Raw genomic sequence first — 25,463 nt, forward strand, 5'->3', positions numbered from 1 at the left:
AAAAAAAAAAAAAACCCAAAAAAACAAAAAACCAAGCACATATAATTTATTAGTTTTTAACCACCTTCTAATTCCTGAATGTTGTTGTAACCCAGGTAGGAAATTTCACATCACCAGTTCCCTCTTCCTTCTGTTCCAGGCAAACAACAATCTATTGTCCATCTTTATTTGTATTCTTAACATGTCCTATGAATTTAATCCTGTTTCTTTTTACTTAGTTTTGAGTTTTCAAAGTCCATCCATTGTATAGCATGTGTTCTAGTTTCATTCTGTGATAAGTATCCAGACAATAAGCAATTTAGGAGAGAGAGGTTTTTACTCACCTTGCAATCCAGTATATACTCCATTGTTGTGGGGAAGTCAAAGCAGGAACTTAGAACATCACATTTATAGTCAAGAGCAGACAGAATAAATGCCTGGATCCTCCCTTGCTTACTTTCTTCTTATTTTTAATGTTTTGGACGTTCTGCCATCAATTTACAGTCAAGACAACCCCACCAACATGCTCACAGGCCAACTTGATCTAGATAATTTTTCACTAAGACTCTCTTCTTGGGTAATTACAGATTGTGTCACCTTGGAGGTTAAAGCAAACCAACACAATGTGTACCAGCATTTCCTTCCTTTTCACTACCAGGTAACAAGCCATTTCATGAATGCACCACATTGGTTTATCCATTCCTCTGTTCATGAACTGAAGTTGCCTCTACCTTAGGGTTTATGAATAATGAATGACACTCTATCAGCGTCCACATTTTTTTGCATGAGAATACATTTTCATTCCTCTTGGATATATACCTAGAAGTGGAAATGTCAAGCCATAATGGATATTTTATGTTTAACATTTTGAAAAATTGTCAATCTGTTTCCAAAGTAGGCACATCATTCCATGACGTTGTTGGTAATGTGTGAAGGTCGTAATCACCTCACATCCTTGACAACACTTGCTGCTGTCATTTAGATTTTAACAACATGGGTTATGGTTATAAAGTTAAGTATTTAGAAGGCAGTTTGGTAGCATGACCATTAAATGTAACAACAGTAGGCTTCCCTCTGAGCCCATGATCTCCCGTTGGAGCTTTTGACCAGATTTCCAGTCCCAGGCAAGACATTCACTCCTGGGGATCAGGCCTCTCATCCAGTGCTGGCCTGATCCCCAGGAGTGATCTTCTTCACTCCCACGCAGCTGCACGCTACCTTTTGGAACCCTGCAGGCTAGCCAGCAGGCAGCAAGTCTCCTGGTCAGACAATGCTCATTTCTTTATTTCCTGCAAGTAAACAACTGCTATCTTCAGCAACATGGTCTTACCCGCCTGTAATGGTGAGCGACCAAGAGCAGTGACAATAGCCTGTGTTAATAGCCTCTGGCTCCTCCTTGACCAATAACCTGCGAAGAGGTGCCCATGACTAACACTTGAGACTTTCATTCAGTAACCCATATCTTCTGGGACCATCTTTGTCTACACATGAAGCATATTTTGGTTCATAGTCTCCTTAAAAAATACATTATCTTATTTAATTACAAACTAATGGATTTCTATTTGGCTTCTTCATACTACCTTAGTTTTTATTAACCCACTCCCCAAACTCTGTCTTGTCTAAATTGTGAAGTATGAAAGCTACCTTCATAGCATTTACTTCATAGCATATTTATTACATAGTATTAGATATTATGTCATCTATAAACGATTTGACATATAGAGAAGGATGTGGCAAAGCCAGATGCAAACACCACATCTGTGGTGGTTTGAATAGGAATGGCTTCCATAGGCTCATATATTTGAATGCTTGGTCATTAGAGAGAGGTGCTACTTGACACAGATTAGGAGGTGGGACCTTGTTGGACTAGGTATGACTTTGTTGGAGGAAGTATGTCTCTGGGAGTGGGCCTTAAGGTTTCCAATGCCCAAGCCGGGCCTAGTGTCTTGTTCTTCCTGCTGCTGGCAAAGCCAGATGTAGAACGCTCAGCTACTGCTCCAGCATCATGTCTGTCTGTGTGCTGCTGTGCTTCCTGTCATGCTAATAAAGGACTAAACCTCTGGGAGTCAATCCCAGTTACATGTTTTCCTTTACAAGAGTTGATATGGTCATGGTGTCTTTCCACAGCAATAGAACACCGACTAAGACAACATTGAGCCATTTCATGTAAGTGACTTGAGCATCTCTGGAGTTTGGTATCTAAGCAAGGAGTTCTAGAATCAATCTCTATGGTTACCAGAAGCAACTGTAGAGGCATTAGTGAATGATTCTTCACAACCTGTGTCCAATTGCCTGCTGGGAAGTGAGTTACATAAGGCAAAAACATAGACTTGACATTTTATAATATTGTATCATGTAACGAAGGAGTGACTCTGTTTTGAGTCCTTCATATCCATAAAGGAGAGGGTCTCAGGTACCACCCACTCAGGAACTCACCAGCCTCCCTTCAAAGAGAACAGCCTGTGGGTACAGGAGTTTTTGAGGGTAACTGTGTCAGGACAGAATTGAGGCACATTATTTTATTTTCCTTGTTGATTTTTTTTGCTGAAATTTTTTATTATGGCAATGATATGTTTATGTGTTTTAATGTAAGAGGACTAGATGCTTTAAAGAAAAATATAAGAAGAGATAATATAGTAGACAGAGTCACAGTGATGTGTGAATAGTTAGGAAACACTGATATGCCCTTGTTTCAGTCAGCATTTCCAAGAGTTCTACAACAAACTGAAGATTGGTACTTGCCTGTCCCTTGGTCTTTTGCTCTCTCCCTCATACTTATTGTCTACATACTTAAAATCATCTATTACTACCTATTGTCTACATATTATCTATCACTTACTTGTATTTATCATCAATATCTATTGTTTTTATATATGTGCTATTTAATATCTTTTACTTATTTACACACATAATATAATCTATTATCCATTACCTATCTTCTATTTTCTATTATCTATTTATGTTTATGTGTATGGGTGTTTTGTCTACATGTATATCTGTGCACAATATGTATGGAGTTTCCATGTAGGCCAGAGGAGGTAATTGGATTCTATGGGACTAGAGTTACAGACAGTTGTGTACCATTTTGTGTATGTCAGGAATAGAATTCTGGAATTCTAGAAGAGAAGCTAGTGCTCTTAAACAACTGAACCATCTCATTAGGCCCATATATCATCTCCTATCTATCTGTCTGTCTGTCTACCTACCTACCTACATACCTACCTACATACCTATCACTTACTACTTATGCTAACTATCTTTAACATGAGGTCTATTTATCTCTTTATCTTCTTGTCTGACTGTCCATTGACCCATCCACACGTCCACTGGGATATGTGCTATGATTTGTTGAGCTGGTGAGAGTGGGTGGTATAATTCAGAGGTCTAAGGGCAGAGGAGCTGATAACTTAGGTTGGAGGGTGAGTTTGAAGGCCAGAGATCTAGGAGAGCAAAGGGCAATGATTGGTGTCCTTGCCATAGTGGTCAGGCATGTGGCGGTTAAATCCTCCTTTCCTTGACTGATTTGTTCTGTTCAGAGCACCAGAGTGGATGATGCCTGCCCACATTACTCAACTTCTACCTTCCTCTAGATGTAACTGGAAAGAATGTCCAAGTAGATAGCTGGACACATGATTTAATCAAGTTGATACATAAAATTAACTTACCATGATAGCAATGACCTTTCTCACAAATGTTATGGGACAAATGGTTTTGTTTTCCTCCCAAGAAGCCATGAGTCATGTTGGTATAAACTCACACCATTCCATGATTTATGAGGGGAAATTTTCTTTATTCATTTAAAGGATTTGGGACCCTTGAGCCCCTTCAATGTCCTCAGGTGACTATCACAAATAAAAACCTCTTGAAGCTCTTACATAATCAATACCCAAGAACCTTTCGGAAATAGAAAAAGCCACCTGTGTAATCGCACATTCTAAGTATCAGCTTGACTTTTGAATTTTTGCTCTAGCAAATATATGTTCACTGAAGACAGAGAAGAACATTTCCAGTATCAGTTTGACACTTGTGGGAAATGGAGAGAAGAGTTTCACAGGTGTGGAAGGGTGTTGTGGCTGCCACATGTGCCGACTTTTGAGTGTGGTGGGGATGGGGAAGAGGAGAGGTTGCACAGTCATTTAAGCCACTCAGATCTGATACCAAATGTGAAGGGTATAGTAGGAAGGCACAATGCACATCCCCAAATATGCTGTGGTCACAGAGGCCAACTATGAGCTTCTGAGGTTCTGAGTAATGACTGAATGATCTCTAACATGTGTGGCATTTGCCGTGGATCCAGTGAGATGCAGCATTCTGTTCTTTCTAGACTAGCCTCGAAAGGGCCTTTGTTTCGCAGAGGTGATTCGGGTTCCTTTCAAGAGAGCTTGCTGCTGCTGGGTGATCCATGGAGCTCTGCTATGGTGGACAGTTACCCCTCAGGAACACCTGGCAAGTGACACCTGCTGGTCCTGGCTTTACTGCTCTTCTCTCCATCTTTGGAACCACGGCTGGGAGGAAAGAACCAGCTATGGAATAGGGTATGTTATCGAAAGCCCATATGTAATTTTCCTGTTTCTTCTCAGGACATTTTTCTCACCTTCCTCAAGTCATTTTTGGGTCCATAGCCCAAAATCCCATCTCTGGCTGGATTCAGACTTCTGCCTTCTCTGACCAACCAAATCACTTCCCTTGGTCATTCCTAAATTGACCCCCACTTCCCATCGTATCTATTGCAAGAATAATAATCAGTACAAATGAGATGCTTTTGAACTCCATCATGTATCTTAGAAAGACTTCCATGATTTTTCCTGTATCATTTTGAATCCCTTTCAGGCAGCTGCCTGCTTCTCTGATCTGAACAAGCAAGATCAACATTCTCAGAAAGCAACAAAGTGAGACAATCCTTTTCTCTGGATCAGGGATAGGGCAAGCCTACAGGTGAGCTCGAGTGCTTCTAGACCATTGGTTCTCAAACTTCCTGATGCTGAAACTATTTCATACAGTTCCTCATGGTGTGGTGATTCCAAACCATAAAATTATTTTTGTTGTTACTTCATAACTGTAATTTTGCTACTGTTATGAATTGTACTAGAAATATCTGATATGCATTACAATCTGATTTGTGACCCCCAAAGGGGTCATGACCCACAGGTTGAGAGCTGCTGCTCTAGACCAAAGCAACTATACACAGTGGATCTCAAAATCCTGCCCTTGCTCAAATGCAAACAATTATTTTCCAGAGGTGAACATAACAGAAGCAACTTTGACAATAATGAATGCCTTGTTCAGGAAACATCTACCTGGGATGGAATCCTAGCTCAGATATGTTCCCAGTGTATTCTTGACAAGTTATTTTTCTGAGCTCTAGTGTCCATGTCTGTAAATGGGATCCAAATGCTAAGGAGTTCTACAGGACTGATAGACTTTCTGAACCCAACATTTTAGATTTTCACCATCACCAGTTTTGGTGTTATGGCTTACACATTTCATGTAAAATCCAGGGCAGCCATGATGTCTGTGGCCAGAAGGACATTCTGTGAGGCCTGGGCTTCAGAGTCACTGTGATTTGTTTTTATTCAAGAGGAGAGATAAATACTTTGTTTGAAAAGGAAGAATTTCTGAGTTGTAAGTCAAGTGAGCATAATACATATATTGGGTGTTCTCTTTCCTCAGAGAATTGTAAGGTTTTCTAAGACGTTTAAAAGGCCCCAATTAGACTGTACAAAGGTTTCTGATCCATGTGTCATTTACCTATGAGCTATGTAATTTCATGGTGGTAAATTAAAGTATAATTTCACTCCCAGATTCAATAGTTGTGATTTTTAGATAAAGAGAGAACCATAGACCTAGGATTGCGCTGGAAGATTCTGCCTTGTTTTGACATATGTTAGGTGAAAGACACCAGCACTCTTACACTTGGAAGCCCTGTGATACTGTTCAAGCACGCAGGGAGCATGCCAGACCATTGCAGAGTGCAGAGGCATTAAAGCTTTTTTGAAGGCTGCAATTTGACTCTGAGCAAGCAAAGGTTTCTTCCCTCTTCATAAATCACATGTATGGACTGTACAATTTAATGGCAGTAAACTAAGGTGAGTTGTTTGAAGATGCAACCACTCCCTTCCCAAATGTTTTGATCCTCAAAGCCTTTATAAGATGCTGTAGAAGCCTACACATTTGCCTGCAGTTGAAGGGGGCTGTCACCTGGATGTATAAATAGGTATTTGTTCTGATGGTATCTTGTGAATGCTCAACTCCTTCAAACCCTTCACTCTGACTTCTAGAAGGGCCTTGTGAGACCATGTAGATGGTTCTCTTCTTTGGCTGTCTTGTACATGTAGGGACACTGAGGCCACAAGAAGGGGATTTGCTCAAAATTTCCAAATTTGCTCAAAGTTTCCCAGCACACGTGGCAGAAACTTCTATTTCTGTCCCTTCCCAGCTTCTACTTCCATTTCTCCCACAGAAATAGGACCTCCAGGTTTTAGTTGGATGTATAGCTATCTGGAACAAAGAATTGAACTCAGTCTTTTTTTCCCAGCAAAAGCAGCCATGAGATTAAACTCTAGCTAACCACAAATAAGAAACAGTGTCCTGGGTAGATTCTGGAAATAATCTTTTGTTCTTGTTGCCTTCTGACTGGGATGTGGAGGTGATTCATTGCCTCAATAATGACATGTAACTGTAAAAGTTCATTGTCTTATGGGCATGCTTGCTTCTCACTACATTTGTGCTTGAGGTGGTTAGCTGGGCCTGATGGCATGTGTAAGAATTTGGCTCTCTGCTGGATGATGCAAAATTGCTGTGTGCCTCATCTGTCCCTTGTTTCTCTATAAGATAGCCCATGCTATAAGATGTTATAAGAGGCCACAAGTGGAAAGTGGAAACATACAATGTGGGAAGACTCTGTTAATTACAGTCGAAGTCCACGTGACCCTTTCTCCTGATAAAACCCATTCAGCAATCACCTAAGGTACCTGAAATGCTTCCAAATGCTAATGAGGCATTCTAGGTACCCTCAGCCCTAAGCCAAGACCTTTGCCCACCCTTGATGTCCTTATCCTTATTCCCCCAAAACTTTATAAGCCTTCAATCACATTAAGTAAAGTTGATCTGCCTATTGACTGGGTCTCAGTGGAGTTTATGCACCATATGTACTGACAGGGCTTCTGGAACTCCCTGAGTGATGTCTCTGCTTCTACTGCTCTTGTGGACTGTACTGACAGTCCACAAAGTGGGGAGATCCACATTACAAGTAACTTTTCTTGACTCCTTTATGTCATGTTGGCTAATATCCTATTGGTTGAAGTCATGTGGCCAAGTTCCAAGACAGATCAGGCTAGGGATACTTCCCTGTTACATGGCAAAAGAGTGGGTAAATGATGGGGTTGGAATGGAGACCCAAATGGGTCCAATTTATTATATGTGGATGAGTGAATGGAAGGATAGACAGAAAGACAGCTGAAAGATAAAGTTCTGCTCCTTGTGTCCAATAGAAGGGGTAAAGAGGCAGTTTCTGGTCTCTGGTGTGTCTAGGGCTCCCTATCTGAGCCCATCTTGGATTGGAGGTTGTCTTTGGCACCCAAGAGAGAGCTTAGAGCTGTGCTGTAGCCCCGGGCTGTGGGTTCTGTGGGTTATGACCTGCTTCTTTCCCAAGAGCCTTCACTTCTGAGTCATTGTGAAAACTTTCACACACCTTACCCTGTGACTGGCAAGAATGTACTTTAGAGATGAGAACCCTTCAGAGGCTTTGTGTTCATAGCATGTAAACAGTCATGCTGTTGCCTGCCTAGGATGCCAAAGACATGTATGATAGGCATGCCTCTGTTATGTAATATAAACAAATGATTACAGTATCAGAGATATGGGATTCTTCTAGGCAGTTCATAAGTCCTCTAGAACCTGATAGTAAGAGGGAAAGATGAAAAATGAGTTACTTTTGGGGGGACTGCATGGATTTTTGAGCACCCTCCCACTCTCTGCAGTGGTAAGGATTGGATCTAGGGCCTTACTCATGCATTGGTCTAGCTTCAACCCTGATAATATATAACTTAAAGAAGATAATGTTTCTTTCTGTTAGTACATGTAAGAACTCAGTGTTCTGCTATATGTATTGAAAATCCTTTAATGTTAGTTGTTTCAAATGCCCTCACACCCCCATCAGTGCTCTAACATCTACAGACGTCACAAGATGGCTGCACTGAGAGAAGTCAAACCTTGGAATGACGGCTGCTTGTGGAAATGAAAGACTAACACTCTTCATGAGAAAATTGATAACGAACCACACGGTTGTGTATCGGTGCAAGAGTGAGTGCTAAGAGCAACCCAGATTTCTTCTAAGACCTACAAACAGTCCGTGTCTGTTTTGGTGATGTTAGCACTCACAGCCCCTTGGGACTTTTTCTTTCTGTGGCAGAAATAGGAGTGACTCTGGCAAGTGTCCAGATTCTTAAACACCAACCACATGCGTTTCTAGCTTTCTTTGCTTAAATGCAAGTAGACTTTAATCCAGTTCCTTGTCATTTGCAGGGCTACAGGGAAGGGCACCAAAACATCCCCATTTCCAAGGGCTGAACTCTGGAGGCCTGAGGTGGGTCTTTCTGATTCTTTTAGATTATTGTCCAATCCCAGTATGTCAGAGCATGGGTACTGGAAGGGAACATTGGTTTGACTCCCTTCCTCTACCATGAAGTTTTTGAGGAGTGTCGAAGCCCAGAAGTCAGAAGAGACCACCTCACAGGGGTCTCAGAGGGCCTCCAGGAGCACTAGCCCCTCATTCCTGCACATGGAGTGTGATGATCCCCTCCCGCCCCCACTGCACACAGCTCACGTCTCTTTAAGTGGAAGCTTGCCAGTGCCCAGATGCACTAGCTCAGAACTCTTTTTATATCCACTTTCAGAAGAGAGGAAAAAAGACGTTCTGTAGTATTGTCTGGGGGCTGTAGCTGTTACATTTTGACATCTGGCCTAACTTCCATAAGTTTAGTAACTAGATTCCCTGTCTGGGTCTCTTGTTTCCATCCCTTTACCCTGATCCCACATGGCTTAAGCCGAGATCTATCAATACACCATCAACATCCCTTGTGTGTGCGCATGGATTGAGAGTGATAAGGGAGTGAACACATCTCTTGACACTGGCACACTGAGAAATGGAAGAGGTCCCTGGGAACAGGTCAAATCCCCGTCCTTCAGAAGCTCAGATGGGTCTTGGAAGGGTTGGCCTAGAGGTTGCTCTTCTGTTAGTTGAGTGATGGGGATGTTAGGGTGAAGTGATGGCTTCTGATGAAGAGACTTTCTGGAGCTGAGAATCCCCTTTTGATCTCTTTTCTCAAACTCTTGCCTGAGGATGTCTCAGTTCCTGCCCCACTTGCCTTAGTGTTAAGATCCATAGCAACTTTGTATGTGTGTGGTATACATGTATGTGTTCACGTGTATATGCATGTGTGTGAGGGCCAGGGCTCCATAATGGATGTCTTTCTCAGTAGCTTCCCACTTCTATTTTTTAAATTTAATTTTAATTGAATATAAAGTTATTTTCATACAATATGCTCTTCTAATGGTTTCCCCCTTCCATCTTACAGGTCCACCCTACCTACTCACCCTTTCAACTCAAAGCCTTTTTAATCTTAAGAAAAAAAACAGACAAATAAAAAAAATCAAACAAATAATGGTAAAACAAAAACAATAAAAACAAAACAAAATAAAGAAACAAATAAAATCCAAGAAAGATTTTGTCAAAGGCCTTTTCTCTATCAGCTGAGATGATCATGTCCCATCTTAATTTTTTGAGACGAGTTTTTTCACTGAGTCTGAAGCTCACCAGTTTCCACCAGGCTTTGTGGGTACACTTGTCTCTGTCCCACCCAGCACTGGAGTTCCAGGGCACACCATTGAGCTCTGCCTTTACATGGATACTGGGTGTCCAAACGCAGGTCCTCATGCTTGCATGATAAGCACTTCTTTCTTGACTGAGCTATCTCCTCTTTACCCCTTTTTAATACTGGTGGGATAGAGATGACAACCTCCAGTGTCAGCTGGGAGGTACCCCAGGGCTGAGTTTAGAGTGAGCCTTCAGAGAGTCCCCAAATCTCTTAAGGTTGCCTTTAGATTCTCTTTTGAATTTCCTTGCTGTTGTGACATATCTAGTAGGTGTCACTCCAAGGGGTTGGGAGGGGAAAGGTCCAAGTCTCTGGGTCAGGCTTCTAGCCGTACACTGTGAATAGAATACACCCATAACTGTATCTGGACACAACTCTCATCACTGCAAAGCCATCTTCCCCCATGCCTTATAAGAAATGGTCCAGGCATAAAGGCTGAGAACTTTAGCTCTCAATACTTCTAGGGACAGTAACTCTCAGGCTCTGCACTGTGCACAACTCTGCAGCTGTGGACTTATGCAATGCCTTTATTTTCCTTTTGTAAGCATATTCATTTATTCTTATTGCTGCGTGTGGACCCCTGACTAGATCCCCTGCATTTTAAACATCTTGAGTTTTCTAGTATGCTGGGTAGTGATTTATCTCGTCAGCAAGCCTTTTTGTTCAGGTTCATAAAAGACTGGAGTATAAATGACACATTATAGTGCCAGTTCACAATCTATGAATTAAATAAAATATTCCTATACCCCAGGATCTCTGGGCTTCCCCAATTGTCAGACTCCCAATTGTTTTGTAATTTTCTCCTCATTTCAATGTGGTGGTTGGAGGCTGAGCATTGGAAGAAAGAAAGAAACACAACAAAGTCCACAGCTCTTACTACCCCAGTGCCTCTTCTGAACATTCTGGAGAGAGAGACTAGGGGTGCTCCCAAGCTGAGAATGTGGCAGAGCTGGGGGTCGAGTTCCTCCTCTCATGATTCAGCAGCAGACACAGCCATATCAGGAATCAGAAGATGCACGGAGCCTAGCCAGGGGCTTCTTGAAGGTGACCCTGATGTAAGGTGCTGGGACACCAGCTCAGCATCATCTTTTTGAGTTCCCTGTGCTTAGGTTACAATTCATGAGGCACTTCCCACTCTGCCCACCACTTCTACCCTGCTCTGGAGTACCTCCTGAGGAGTTGACTCTTACATTAGCCTCTCATGCATCTCATTTCGGCTGTCTTCTTTATGATTCCTTGGTCCTTGACAAAAGGAAGAGAGCTGTGGCCTGAGATTTGAGTCTACCCAAAATGGTGAACTCCAGGACCCAAAATCTGAACACTCTCCATATGAAGTAGATTTGAGTCAGAAGGAAGTCTGTGACATATTGTGGGCAAGAAACAAATATCTATGAATATTTTATACATATGTATGGGTATATAAATGAATAACTATGTGTATGTATATGTCTATCTGTATGTACATATATCTACATGTATATATACACCCATATATACATATATATATACATACACACACACCTATATATACATAAATGTCTGTATGTAAATACACACACACATATATACCCATTCACATATATACATATATATGTATATGTACACACACACACACACATATATATAGGCTTGTAAATTTGTATAATACATATGTGCATCCACATATATACATATATTATCTGTATGCATGTACATACACATGTACTTGTATGCATACAATAATGCATATCTATATGTGTACATACATCACATATATTACATATACATAGCTATCTTTGTGTATAGGTATACATATGTATATATGCTCATATAACCTCATGAGGGAGTGAAAGCAGAATGATTCACCTTCCTCTGGGAAGCCTGAAGGGAAATTACTTCTAGGGACCCCTGCTGTGAGACATACTATCTCTGCTGTGGGATTGGCCTACTGAAACTCTGAAGCACACAGGGAGTGAGGCATCATTTCTTCCCCATCCTTTTTCTGGAGCTTGCTGGTTAGATAGTCTAGCCAAAATGGTGAGCTCTAGATTCACTGAGAGACCTAGGTACCACACATGTGAACACACACACACACACACACACACACACACACACACACACACACCTCTTTGATATGCATTGATTTTGATGAAAGTCATAGTATATTTAGAACTTATCATTTAGTAATCTGTAGCTTATTATAGCACAAATCTGCTGGCATTGTTAATGGATGAAGACTAGCAGGTTGTCATAACAACCTTCCTCCATCCTTCCAGCCTAAGGGTTGTGTTGTAGTCCCAGCTATTTCCTTTGTGGCTTCTGTTGTCATAGCTTTGTACTCTGGGGTTTTCTCTGCTTTCCCTAAAGGAAACAATTCTACCAGCACTCTGTTTTTGAGTGATACTAGAAGCTCCGCTCATTGCCCTGTGTGTTCAGATTCACCCCACCAGGGTGTGTGTGTGTGTGTGTGTGTGTGTGTGTGTGAATCTTCATTCTGCAGAGCAGTGAGGAGGGCTGTGTCAATGGTAGTGTCTGAGGATATCAATCCCCGGGCACTTCAGGTACCAACAGAGAGGACTACTCATAGGGCTGGTTGCTGTGCTTGCTTCCTGTCCACTCATTGGAGTTCACCTCTCCCAGTTCCATCTTTCAGTGTGGTCCAAGGCTAGTGGGACCTTCTATGACCGAAAGAAGAAATCCAGGCTTGGAGACCCAATCAGAGTAGGATGTTGGGAGTGTCTGATTTCCAGAGCAGTTGAGGGGTATATTCTAAGGCTCCCATCTTTCCGTAGGTGACTGAACTCCAGGACTCTCCTCACATTGCACTTGTTTTTCCATCCATTTTGAGACAAGCTCTACAATAACTCCTTCAGGAGACACTCCCTTATCTTCTTGTTATACTCAAGGCATAAACTCTCTCTCTCTCTCTCCCACCCCCCCCCCCCCCCCCCCCCCCCCCCCCCCCCCCCCCCCACACACACACACACACACACACACACACACACACACACACACACACACACACACACCCCTACCTCAGAGAAGCATGGCAGGGGAGGCACATAGCTGTTTGGCTGTTTGAGAAATTCGTGCCTTGAGTCAGAGAGGATGTGAGTGTGAGGGGAATGGGGAGGCCTCTGTTCTATGCCTCCTTTCACCTAAGCATCCCACTCTCCCTCCCTACTAATATCAGTAACAGCACATGAAGCTGTGGGACCAGAAAACTTGATTGATGGTGACTTGAGACCTGAAGCTTTATTTCATTCCTGTAACAATGAGTGGAGATGGATGGACCAACCCCAGACTCAGATAATCTGTAATTCTTTAGTCCTAGCTGCCCAGTAAGATAACCATCAGCCACAGGCAGCATTTTAAGTTTAGATGAATTGAAATGAAAGAAAAAGAATCTAGTGCTCAGGCACTGGCAGCTTTTCAAGTGACTTGTAGCTTCATAATGAGCCACTGAAGATGGGCAGGGACATTTCCATCATGGCAGAAAGAGCTAGTGGGACAGCAGTTGAAGATGTAGTATCTGTTCAAAGAGAGAAGGATGGAACAAGCCACACTGGTTCCTTTTGATCGAATAAGAAACTGTCTTCTAGAACTCATTTATAATGCCTACCATGGTCTCATCAATCTGAGCTACAGTCACGTGACACATCCTAGCTGCAAGGAAAATTGGAAAACAGGATCTTGAGCAAGGCTGGACAGAACTGATGTTTGGATGGCAAGAAGGGGACTGCTTAGGGGGCTGACTGCAGTGGGGGAGAGGATGCTATTGCATGGGTCCCTCCATCCTGAGTGCTTTAGGGGTCAGTCTGCCTCTAGCTATCCCCAGCTATCCCTGTCCCTGCTGGTCTCCCCAACTTTCTGTGTGATCAAAATAACAAACAAACAAACAAACAAACACAAAAAGAAAAACAAACCCCCCAGAACCAAAAGTAAAACAGAACTAAAAATATTCATGCAAGCCAGTCTGTGCAACGCTCTTGACGAGAGGGCCAGGAGCCAGGGAGGAGCCCAGATCCTTTCAATACAAATCTCTGAATTGAGCACTGGGTGGCTTTGCCAACAGGTTCTCCTGTCTCCCCAAGTTTCCCACTCTTACACCTCTCAACACCCTCCCTTTTTCACATAATGTAGGCTTAAGCTGCAGGCCAATGGAGGGCTTCCCTTTGCACACCTGGACCCTGCAAAACCTCTGGCAGTCTTCTCTGATACTGCATTCCTGTGTATTGTCCAAGAGTCAGGAAAAATGTGGAAGGCCATTTTCTTTAATTCTTTCCTTGTTCAGTTCTGCCAGACAAAAGGGCCGGGATAGATCTGTCATCCTTCTGTCTAAAACAATGTCATGTGTTTGGAAGGCAGGAACAGCCATAGGTACTTTGGATTTTAAATATTTTTTCTCCTGGGGCATCACATCTAATATCTACATGATGAAGAACCAGGGGTTAAGGAACTTTCAAAGGTTTGGAATAAAATAGGGCCTTTTAAATTCTTGAGGCAGAGAGGTGTCACATTCAGCCAGCTCAGAGCATACCTGGCAGTTTCAATTACATTGGCAAGAGTGTTAACGCTCACATTTATCATCTGTATGCATAGGGAGAGAGTTGGATGGGGTGGGCCGGGGGGGGGCTGCAAACCATGGCCTGTTTGTGTCTGGCTTCTGGACTAAGTGTTTTCTCTATCTTCAAAGAACCCTGTGAAAGCAAAATAAAATACTGGGCAGATACTTGGTGTGGTCCACCAAACCCCACGTTGTTATGATCAGGTTCTTTATAGAAATTTGTCCTTCCCTGGATTACAGCCTGAGGGGTTACCATCTCTAAATTTCAGGGTGTAGACATTTGGTCCTTGTTGCCTAGAAACTCCAGATGTGCTGTGTAAGTGGAGAACCTTGTGAGGATCTGGTAATGACAGAGGTCCTGTTTCTGAAGGGAACAGCTAGTCAGGGTGCTGGAGGCTGTGAGTTGATAGTAAATGCTGAGCACACTGTGAGCCATCTCCTCCCTAATGAGTAGCAGCCACCCCTGCAGATCCTAGAAATGGTGGGCAGAGGATTCCGGCTTTCCTGTGGCATGAGGTCTGCCCAGCTAGAACTGGCTATTCTAGCTTCAGGGGAACAAAGAAGATTTACGGCAGTGTGTGAAGATGTGTGGGGTGAGGGGTAGTGAGGCATGGGTGGGGCTGGAGCTGTCACTGCAGTCAGGTCAGTGTGGAGACAAGCCCAGGCTTAGATGAGGGTAAGAGAGTGGGGTAGGGAGATTGAGTCACACTTAGTCTTCGATAAAGGCACTGGGTTTGAATGCTGCCTCAGGTTTGTATGGGGTCTTCCCTCTTAGTCTATTGCCCTGCTGCTGGGGTGGCTGGAGACCTGGAAAGCCAGACCCACAGTGTAAGGTTCAGACAGCCTTCTGTTTATTCTCAATAGGAACTTGGGTCAATTTGGGTCTGGGTGGTAGCTGAGTTGATCAGACTGCCAGCTCTCCAGTACCCACACCATCAGGGTGAGCTCTCCAGCCTGCCCCAGCTTATTCACTCAATGCTGCAATCGGCAAGGGTTAAGACCACTTCCCCTGCTCTCATGTCCTCTGGGGCAGGCTCCCCTGCAGCCATGCCACCAGGACCAGTTCTACTGTGTTGCCCAGGCAAGGTGTGGAAACCTTTCTCCCGAGTGCTGCCACCAGAGGGCCAGCTCTCCGGCCTGCTGCAGGTGGCAAGGGGCAAAGATTGAGGGAGAACATCTTGGTCACTCACTTAAGCCAACATATTTTGGACATGAATCCTTTTTATAACTGGTAAATTTTTTTTCATGCAATATATTCTGATCAGGGTTTCCTCTCCCTCATCTCCCAGATCCTTTCCACCTCCCCACCCACCTAACTTCATGATTTCTATTTAGAAAGCAAACAGGCAAAAAGACCAGAATAAAACAAATAACAACAAAAAGCACAAGAAACACATATATACATAAAAACAAGACACATAAAAGCATAACGTTGGAAACCATAATATACAAAAACAAAACCCCAGTAAGATTAAAATGCCCCAGACAAAGCAATATGAGGCAGGAAATCTGGAGAAATGTCACTGAGTTCATTTTGTGATTGTCATCTATTTCTGTGCCTGAAGCCTACCTTTAAGTGTGGTTTATGCGAGACACCATGATCTCAGCAATACTGATGAAGGAAAACATTTAACTGGGGGTGGCTTGCAGTTCAAAGGTTTAATCTATTATCATCATGGCAGGAAGCATGGTGGCATGCAGGTAGACATGGTGCTGGGGAGGTAGCTGAGAGTTATATGTCTGGATCCACAGGCAGTAGGAAGAGAGAGCAACACTGGGCTTGGCTTGGAAATCTGAAACTTGAAAGCCCGTTGCAGTGACACATTTCTTCCAACAAGGCCACACCTCCTAATTGTGCCATTGCCTATGAGCCCATGAGGGCCAATTGCGTTCAAACTACTACATAAACCCCGTGAGCCTTAATGGGAGAAAACGAATTTTTCCTTTACAAGCGGTCTTCAGTTGGGTTTTAGCTTCTTGGTTAGGAATGAGGAGATGGTGTCCACTCCACTTTCTCAGCACTGAGACCCAGCTAGCTTGGATCTGTGTAGACCCTGGACATGCTATCATGGTCCCTGTGAGTTTATACATGTGTCAGACCTGTTGTGTCTGGAAGACATTGTTTTTTTGGTGTCTTACATCCCCCGATGTCTGTTACAGTCTTTCTCCCCTAATCCTGTGGGGAGAAGTTTGATGGAGATCTCCCATCTAGGACTCCATGTTTCAAGGTCTCTCATCTTCTGCACATTGTCCACTGGTGAGTCTCTGTATGTGTTCCCATTACTGCAGAAGAAACCTTCTCTGAGGATGGCTGAGCAAGACACTGATCTACAAGTATAGCAGAATGTTGTTGGGAGTCATGTATTTCTAATTTATAATTTTTAAAAAAGCAAACAATAGTATTTGGTTTTACCCCAGCTCCATGGCCTATCTAGTCCCAGGGTTCTTGACCACCAGAGCAGTGCCAGGTATGGGTTATGTGTTATGGAACAGGCCTTAAGTCCAACCAGAGCGTGGTTAGTTACTCTTAAACATTTGTGCCATTACTTACCCAGCATATAGTGTAGGCCACCATTGTAGATTGAGGGGTTTATATCTAGTTTGTGTTTACCTTTCTCCTCTGGTAGTGTTCAGACACCTTCGAGGACTATGAATGCTAGTCAGTGTGGGTGAAAACCCTAGTTCACCACCAGCTGAACTTTTCCATGTTCAATGAAATACGTAGGTGTTGTCTTCAGCACTAGGGCCTTACCATCAGTTTGAGGAGAACAACTAATAGCCTCGTCAATGGCTTCATTTATTTTGGGGTTTCCATGTGGCCTCCTTAGTTGACAGCTCAATTAGTTGTAACCCATTCCTGGCATTGGAAATTTCACTTGGTGGCAACAGGTTGGACATAAATCTTCTTATACTTACTGATGGATGAGAGGACTTTTGCTCAGCACTGGAGTTCCAAATAAGTCTGCTAGGTACAAAGGCTTTTGTTCTTTGCTAATCATTTTCTTTTAAAATTATAATTATTAGTTCCTTCTAATTTATACAGTTGTGATGTGTACAGACCTTCATGTATTAGCTTTGGTCCTATCCATGTTATAAATGACTCTCTTTTCTTACTCTTTCTTACTCCCTTCCTCTATTCATTGATCCTCCCTGATTCCTCTACTGCTTTCAGGTGATCCCTTACATTATTTGGAGTGCCAGTGTCCTATATAGCCTCAGCTGTCAACTTGACATAGTACAGAGCCCGTGAGGGAGTCTTAGCTGAAGGAGTCCCCAGATCAGATTGACCTAGGACCAATGTGAGGAGTTGTCTTGATTGATGATTGACATAGGAAGGACCAGCCAAAATGGGCAACGCCATCCTCTAGGCAGGTAGGCCCAGAATGTATAAGAAAGCTGAACCAGAGTGAATGAGAAAGTGAGCCATTAAACAATACTTTTCTGTCATTTCTGCTTCAGTTTCAGCCTTGACTTCCTTCAGAGATGGACTTGCAAGTGCAAGCTGAAACAAACACTTTCCTCTCCTAAGTTGCTTTGGTTTGTGGTGTTTATCAAAACAGAAAAACAGCCAAGCAAACAACATGTAGTATTTATCTGCCCCAACCTTTTCTTTTCTCGGCAGTAGTTAAGACGGAGCACAGGGCGTTGTGTATGTGAAGCAAGTGCAGCATCTTCGCACTATACCCCAGAGGGACCGTTTCTCTCCTTCTACCATGCTTGATATCCCAGATATCGAACTCAGGTGGTCAGGCCTGGAAGGAGGTACTTCTCCCTGCTGCGCCATCCTGCAAACTCCCAGGCAGACTTTTAACAACTGCTTGTACTCTGTACTATTAGTTGACATTTTTAGAGTTCCCGAGACTCATCACCTATCCCTCTCCTGGGCAGGCAGCCCAGTTGATTCTTTGTGGAATCCACCTAGCAGTGTGTTCTTCTCCTAAACTCCCCAGCCACCCTACAAAGCAGGAGCTTAACTATCACTGCAGCTTCACCGTGGCAAAGCAGGACTGAGACAACTTAGCTCTTTGTCTGAATTCACTCAGACAGCTAAAGGCAAGAGCAGGGATTGAGCCCAGTTCTGTCTGATTCGGAACCCACCCCCAGGCTCACTGTTTTTGTTGTTGTTGTCCTTTTTTTTTTCTTTGTGCTTCTATTAGAATGGCCAGGATCGGGGGAAGTATAGGTGAGGGCGAGTGTGTGTGTGTGTGTGCAGTTTGAATAGGAATGGCCCCCATAGGCTCATATATTTACATACATTTGGTCATTATGGACTGGGACTACCTGAGAGGAATTAGAAAGTGTGGTCTTGTTGGAGTAGGTGTGGCCTTGGTGGGAAAAATGTCACTAGGTGTAAGGAGCCGCCCTCACATTNGCCATTACAAGATGGCGCTGATGGCACTGGCACCCGTGTAATCAAACCATCTGTGCATGCTCCGGGATAGTTTCCCACCCCATGTGCTCTGCCTTCCCCGTGACGACAACTCCGGCCGATGGGCTGCAGCCAATCAGGGAGCGACACGTCCTAGGTGGAGGACAGTCCTCCATAAAAGGGACGGGTTTCCGCCATTCTGGGGTTCTCTCTATCTCTCTCTCTCTCTCTGGCTCGCTCTCTCACTCTCTCTGGCTCTCTTCTCCACTGGCTCCTGATGGGGTAAGCAATAAAGCTTGTGCTGCAGAAGATTCCGGTTGCCCTGAGCGTGTTCTTACCAGGGGGGACAAAAGCGCGGGCAATAACTAGGGGTGGGTTTGGGGCTCAAGCCAGGTCTAGTCTTTCTCTCTCTCCTCCTGCTGCCCAGAGATGCAGATGTAGAACCCTCAAGCTACTTAACCAGCACTGTGTATGCCTGCACGTCACCATGCTTCCTGCCATGATGACAATGGAATAAACCTCGGTAGCTGCAAGCCAGCCCAGTTAAATGCTTTCCTCTGGAAGAGTTGCTGCGGTCATTGGTCTCTTCAGTGCCACAGAACACTAAGTGAGGAAGAGCACTTTAGTACTCAAATCTATTGAGATGTTATCTTGCCCATTGGAGAGCAAGGGGCTGCGTGGTGGGATGTTTCATGTGGGTTTGATGGTCTAGATGAAGGGTGTGCCTAGGACTGGAGTCATCAGGAGAGGGATATGTATCAGGACATCTAAAGCTGTAAAGATGATGGAGGGATGGTCTTTGTAGGCAGGTTAATGTCTCTGTGTTTGTGTAAGATGTTTCCTGTTTCCTCAGTATTCAGGAGTTAAAAATATTTACACTTCGAGCTGATTGAAAGGTGAATATTTATTCACTTCCAACAAGAGGTGGAATGTAGAAACATGTTGGCTTGCCAGGGGTCCTACAGCTTCCCTTGTTATCAGGCCACTGGCACTGAGCCAATCCACATGTTGCCTTTGCCCTGGCATTCCTTCTTGGGCATTCTCTCTTGTAAGCAGTACTTGCTGACTTGCCTCAGGTTCAGCTTCTGGGGGAAGTCCATGCTGGTCCAGTGCTGAGAAAACTCAGTTTCAGAGACTAAGGAGCTTGTCTTGGCTGCGTGCTCTGGGGCCACTGGCTTCTGTTTCCTAGATCTCACTCTCTTCTCATTACCTCGAGTGACCCGACTCCAGGTGCTAAATAGGATGATGTCTAGGTTATCATTCTTTTTATCCATACTGTTCCACTGATTGTCTGGGCCAACCCAGACTCAGTCCTTCAAGATGTTAATCCCTGAGTGTCACTGGGTTCTTGCTACTCTCCAAAGATGTTCTTGCTATCATTTTGACTCCACTACTTTCCATCAAGACCTCTGTGGCCTCTCTTTCCCCAGCCTGGAACCTGCTTGCTCAAGGGTGGAGCTACCTGCTCATTCGTCCTGCCACGCCTACTGCTGAAACCTGCCTTTGCTGCCTGGAGGCACACACGTGTTCGTCCTGCTACTGGACCCTGAGTTACTTGGCGGGATATTGGGTTCCCTCCCCCTTCCTTTATAACTGAGTGTCTGGAAATAGTAAAATTGAGCCTTGATCAGAACGTTTGTTGTCTTGGCTCCATTCTTTCTTCCGCCCCGTCTAGATTCCTCTCTTTTCAGTTCGAACTGCCATTCTCAGTTGAACCGTTCGTGTTGTGGGCTGCGGGCAGGCCGCAACAGACCTCAGCTTTCCTACCTGATCAGGGAAAGGATGTCTCTGGGGAGCTCCTGAGAATAAAATCATCTCTGCTTTATGTTCTTTGCTCTTAAATTGTGACTTAGTAAATGGCTTTTTAAGATATAAAAATACCCCCAAACGAAATAATAATTCTCTCCAGTCTTTTCAGGGAGAACATCCTTGGTTATTAATGTGTGATTCACAGGAAAGCATAGCCGTATCTTCTCCTTTTCTTCACCCCTCAAGGAGTTGGGAAGATAAATGGAGCTTTGGGGAACTGCTTTCTAACCTGGTCCTGTGTCTCCCTACCCTATTCATGAGCTGAGCTGCTAACAACCATTCAGAAGGAAGAGACACTTTCCTCAATCAAGGGATTGTCTTTATTTCTGTCACTAATTCCCTTCCTCTCTCTCTGAGAGTGACCAATTTTAAAACCCATTTGAGGAAAAGCCTGTTATTCTGCACCAGCAGAGCTTTACACACTAGCACCGGGGTGGGGAGAGGCGGGAGTGCTATCTGCATTATGAGAACCTATTGCTTTCACCCAGTGTCCATCTCTTCCCATCTGGATCCCACTGTGACCACAAGGAGCATGGTTCTTACATGGAACATCCAATCAGGAGCAGTGTCTTACTAGCTACTTTGAAGTTCACTTTCATCCTCATCTTATCAGCTGCCCAGAGGAGATGCTTTCTTTCTTTCTTTCTTTCTTTCTTTCTTTCTTTCTTTCTTTCTTTCTTTCTTTCTTTCTTTCTTTCTTTCTTTCTTTCTTTCTTTCTTTCTTTCTTTCTTTCTTTCTTTCTTTCTTTCTCTCTCTCTCTCTCTCTCTCTCTCTCTTCCTTCCTTCCTTCCTTCCTTCCTTCCTCCTCCTCCTCCTCCTATTTCCTCCTCCTTCCTCCTCCTCCTCTTTCTTCTTCTTCTCCTCCTCCTCCTTCTCCTTCTCCCTCTCTTCCTCCCCTCCCCTCTCCCTCCCCCTCCTCCTCTGCCTCTTCTGCCTCCTTCTTCTTCTATGAAATATCACATCTTTATTCTTGACTGATTTCTGGAGGTTTGTAGGGAAGCCTAAAAATCTATTTTCTTAGCCACCCCCCTCCCCGGGAGTTGTTCCCTTTAGGCAAGTTGATTTAATTGAATGAGGTGATGAGTTGGTAAGGAATGGCTTGCCTAGGCTACAGGAGAAACACAATTATACAGTCAGTCTTGCCTACCAAGTCAGAACCTGGATCTTCCTGGTTTGGGCTGTCCTCCTGAGGCTTTGCAGCTTGAAACTAAAGGTGGGTCTTCAGGACATAGGAGGCCACAAGAGTTAGAGAAATACCGCTTACACATTCCCTGCCTTGCTCAACAACACTCAGATAATTCTCTTGTAATTAACACACCCCAAACAGCATTATAATAAAACAATAAATGTCACGGATGTCCACTTTCTGGGTATCAGCTAGCTTCAAGTTAGAACATCCTCATATCTCAGTAGGGGAAGGCAACATCATTAACACATGAGGAATCTATGATTGCTCTTCCTAGTTTAGGATATAAACTCACAAAACATTATGAGGAAACAAATTTAAAATAAACAAGACCTAAAGAATGTGCTAGGTGGGTGACCCAATCTACCTGACACTCAGTATCTCTAGTGTTCCAGTAATTCCTGTGACTCCCTTTCCTATTTCATTCTCCTTCACATAGCCACATCATCAGGTGGCAAATCCTTGAAGAAGGCCTTTATCATCCCTCTTCATCTCCCAACCTACCATTTCACCAGCACGTATATGCCTACAAGTATTGCTTTGTGGCATTTGAAACTATCTTCTGTTAAATCATGAGGATGACCTGATTTTCCTCCGCTTTGCTCTTTTCCTTGAACATGGTATTTTACATGTGGGTTCTCTTGTCCAGTTATTTTTCATGGTGTCTGGTCATTCCCTGTGGGGCAACATCATTATTATTCATTCAATCTCATGTTGATAGATCCTAGGGTTATTCATGACATCTTTGAAATTTATTATAGGAGCCCTCCCCAGCTCAGAAGGAAGGACATTCAGGCCCAGCCCTACTCCAAACACATCTAACAACCTTAATGATTTTAGGGACTGATTTGGTTTTCCTCAACCAATTCTGTTTTATTGGTTCCTGGCTACCCTTAATCCCAGGGCTAACATAGTGATGTTGTTTAAAGCTCATTTCAGTTGGTCCCTTGTGTCTTCATTCCTTGACACAGTGGCATCATCATCAGAAGAGCTGAGTCTGTGAGCATGAAGTGAGAAGCTGTGATCCCCAGTCTGCACTGCAAAACATAGAACAGTGTCTCTGTATCTCATCATCCTGGAGAACCCAGATTCAGATACAATTAACAGCTTCCAGTCTAGTTCCTTCTACCTGTGGAAAAGCAGTGAGAGACAGTAATGGATGAACTGGGTCCCTGATTTATGTGCACAAGTCTCAACCACAATAACCTCAAAATATGACTAGATTTGAAGACAAGCTCCTTAAAAAAACAGTTGTGTTACATGTTGTCCCTTAAAAATATCTGTGTAAGAAGAAATTAAGACACAGATCGATGTACACACACACACACACACACACGTTCAGTCTACAGAACTGCCAGAGAATAAAGTTCTTTTTAAACCATCAGTCTAAGAAACTTTATAAAGGCAGCTTTTGTGGACACCTACAGAGGTGTAAGGGCTGGAAGGAAGAGATAAAGTTATTCTTACATACCAGTGCCAGGGTCAACCACAGAGAGAGCCAGGCACACCAGTAAACCCTCTGTGAGCACTAATAAGATGTTTCCACATGATGGCCACACACAAAAGCAATTATGGAACCCATTGTGTGTCTTCTAGCCAGCAGATGCCAATCATGAAACATAATAGAATGTAAGACACTGTTCACAGGAATCAATTTGTCAAGGAGCTCTCTGGGGAAGAAAAAATTAAATTCAATTAAAGGACATAAGGGAAGTTTTGAATAAATGGGGAGATATTCCATGTTCATGATGGAATATCATTAACATTGTAAAGATGTCAAATTCTTTCAGAGTAATTTATAAATTTGGTGAAACCGAATGTGCATTCCAGATGGATCAGGTGAGAAGCTTGATAGATTATTCTGAGATGAATAAATATAAAGATTCATAAACAGCTGAAATGAAACAGGTCTTTCATTTGAGGCAGTCTCACTATACAGCTTTGGCTGGTCTGGTCTGGAACTCATTATGTAGACCAGGCTAGTCTATATAGTGGAGACTCACTTGCCTCTATCCACCAAGTCCTGGGATCAAAGGCATGTGCTGGTGGCTCAACTTTTTATTTTTATTTTTTTTTGGGTGCAGTGAACTTTACTGATGGTATTCAAGAGAGTAGGGAGGGCCCCCTAAGTGCCTCCTGTTATTATGTGGGTCTGGGATGGAAATTGTGAGGGAGATGCTCAGTGTTGGGGGCAGAGTTGGGACAGGGACTCCTCCAAAACAGAAGGCCTCTCTCTTGCTTTCAGTGTCCTTGCTGGGGTGGGTGGTCCAGGCTTTCTTATTCCTTGGAGGCCATGTAGGACATGAGGTCTACCACCTTGTTGCTGTAGCTGTATTCATTGTCATACCAGGAATTGAGCTTTACAAAGTTGTCATTGAGAGCAATGCCAGCCTTAGCATCAAAGGTGGAAGAGTGGGAGTTGCTGTTGAAGTTGCAGGAGACAACCTGGTCCTCAGTGTAGCCCAGTATGCCCTTCAGTGGGCCCTCAGATGCCTGCTTCATCACCTTCTTGATGTAATCATACATGGCAGGTTTCTTCAGGTGGCATGTCCGATCCACAACAGATACATTTGGGGTAGGAAAATGAAAGGCCATGCCAGTGAGTTTCCCGTTCAGCTCTGGGATGACCTTGCCCACAGCCTTGGCAGCACCAGTGGATGCAGGGATGATGTTCTGGGCAGTCCCACAGCCATCACACCACAGCTTTCCAGATGGGCCATCCACAGTCTTCTGAGTGGCAGTGATGGCATGGGCCATGGTCATGAACCCTTCCACTATGCCAAAGTTGTCATGAATGACCTTGGCCGGGGGCGGGGTGGCTAAGCAGTTAGTGGTGCAGGGTTCATTGCTGACAATCTTGAGTGAGTTGTAAGGTTTCTTATGGTTCACACCCATCACAAACATGGGGGCATTGACAGAAGGGGCAGAGATAATGACCCTTTTGACCCTACCCTTCAAGTGGGCCCTGGCCTTCTCCATGGTGGTGAAGATGTCAGCAGACTCCATGCCATACTCAGCATGAACATCACCCCATTGGATATTAGCAGGATCTCATTCCTGGAAGATGGTGATGGGCTTCCCATTGATGACAAGCTTCCCATTCTCGGCCTTGATTGTGCCTTTGAATTTGCCATGGGGGGAGTCATACCGGAGTCAATATGTAGACCATGTAGTTGAGGTCAATGAAGGGGTCATTGATGGCAAAAATCTCCACTTTGCCAAGTGCAGAGAGGAAGGCAGCCCTGGTATCCAGGCGCCCAACATGGCCAAATCAGTTCATACTGACCTTCACCATGTTGTCTACTGGACAAAGCTGGCACTGCACAAGAAGATGAGACTGTCTCTGGGAAGGGAGCGGCCGGTCAACTTTTTAAAAGGTATTTGTCTCTTACACAGAAAGATATAGCTGGGGATGTAGCTTATTTGGTATAGTTCAATGACCAACATGAAGTTCAAGCCTGATCACAGCATAAAGCCAGTGTATGTGGTGGTACAAGATTCACCTGTGACCCCAGCATTCACCTGTGATCCCAGCATTCACCTGTGACCCCAGCATTCACCTGTGACCCCAGCATTCACCTGTGATCCCAGCATTCACCTGTGATCCCAGCATTCACCTGTGATCCCAGCATTCACCTGTGATCCCAGCATTCACCTGTGATCCCAGCATTCACCTGTGACTCCAGCATTCACCTGTGATC

The 25,463-nt window shown here is 43.9% G+C and overlaps 1 long non-coding RNA gene and 1 pseudogene across 2 annotated transcripts in view; one reads left to right on the plus strand and one right to left on the minus strand.

Moving 5' to 3' along the window:
* Positions 1 to 9,613, plus strand: part of LOC110293571 — a 12,538-nt gene extending 2,925 nt beyond the window's left edge. Inside the window, exons 1-5 of one of the 2 annotated variants that reach the window (XR_002377817.1) lie at positions 2,218 to 2,281; positions 4,304 to 4,514; positions 4,810 to 4,914; positions 8,503 to 8,563; positions 9,555 to 9,613. This is a non-coding gene — a long non-coding RNA (uncharacterized LOC110293571). Of the gene's footprint in view, positions 1 to 2,217; positions 2,282 to 4,303; positions 4,515 to 4,809; positions 4,915 to 8,502; positions 8,564 to 9,554 lie in introns of those variants that run through there. The other variant, XR_002377818.1, reaches the window with a different exon arrangement.
* A 14,426-nt stretch (positions 9,614 to 24,039) lies between these two features.
* On the minus strand, positions 24,040 to 25,057 carry LOC110293570 (annotated as a pseudogene).
* Positions 25,058 to 25,463: the final 406 nt, after the last annotated feature.

This window comes from Mus caroli, chromosome 4, assembly GCF_900094665.2.
Source record: "Mus caroli chromosome 4, CAROLI_EIJ_v1.1, whole genome shotgun sequence".
Taxonomy (NCBI): Eukaryota; Metazoa; Chordata; class Mammalia; order Rodentia; family Muridae; genus Mus; species Mus caroli.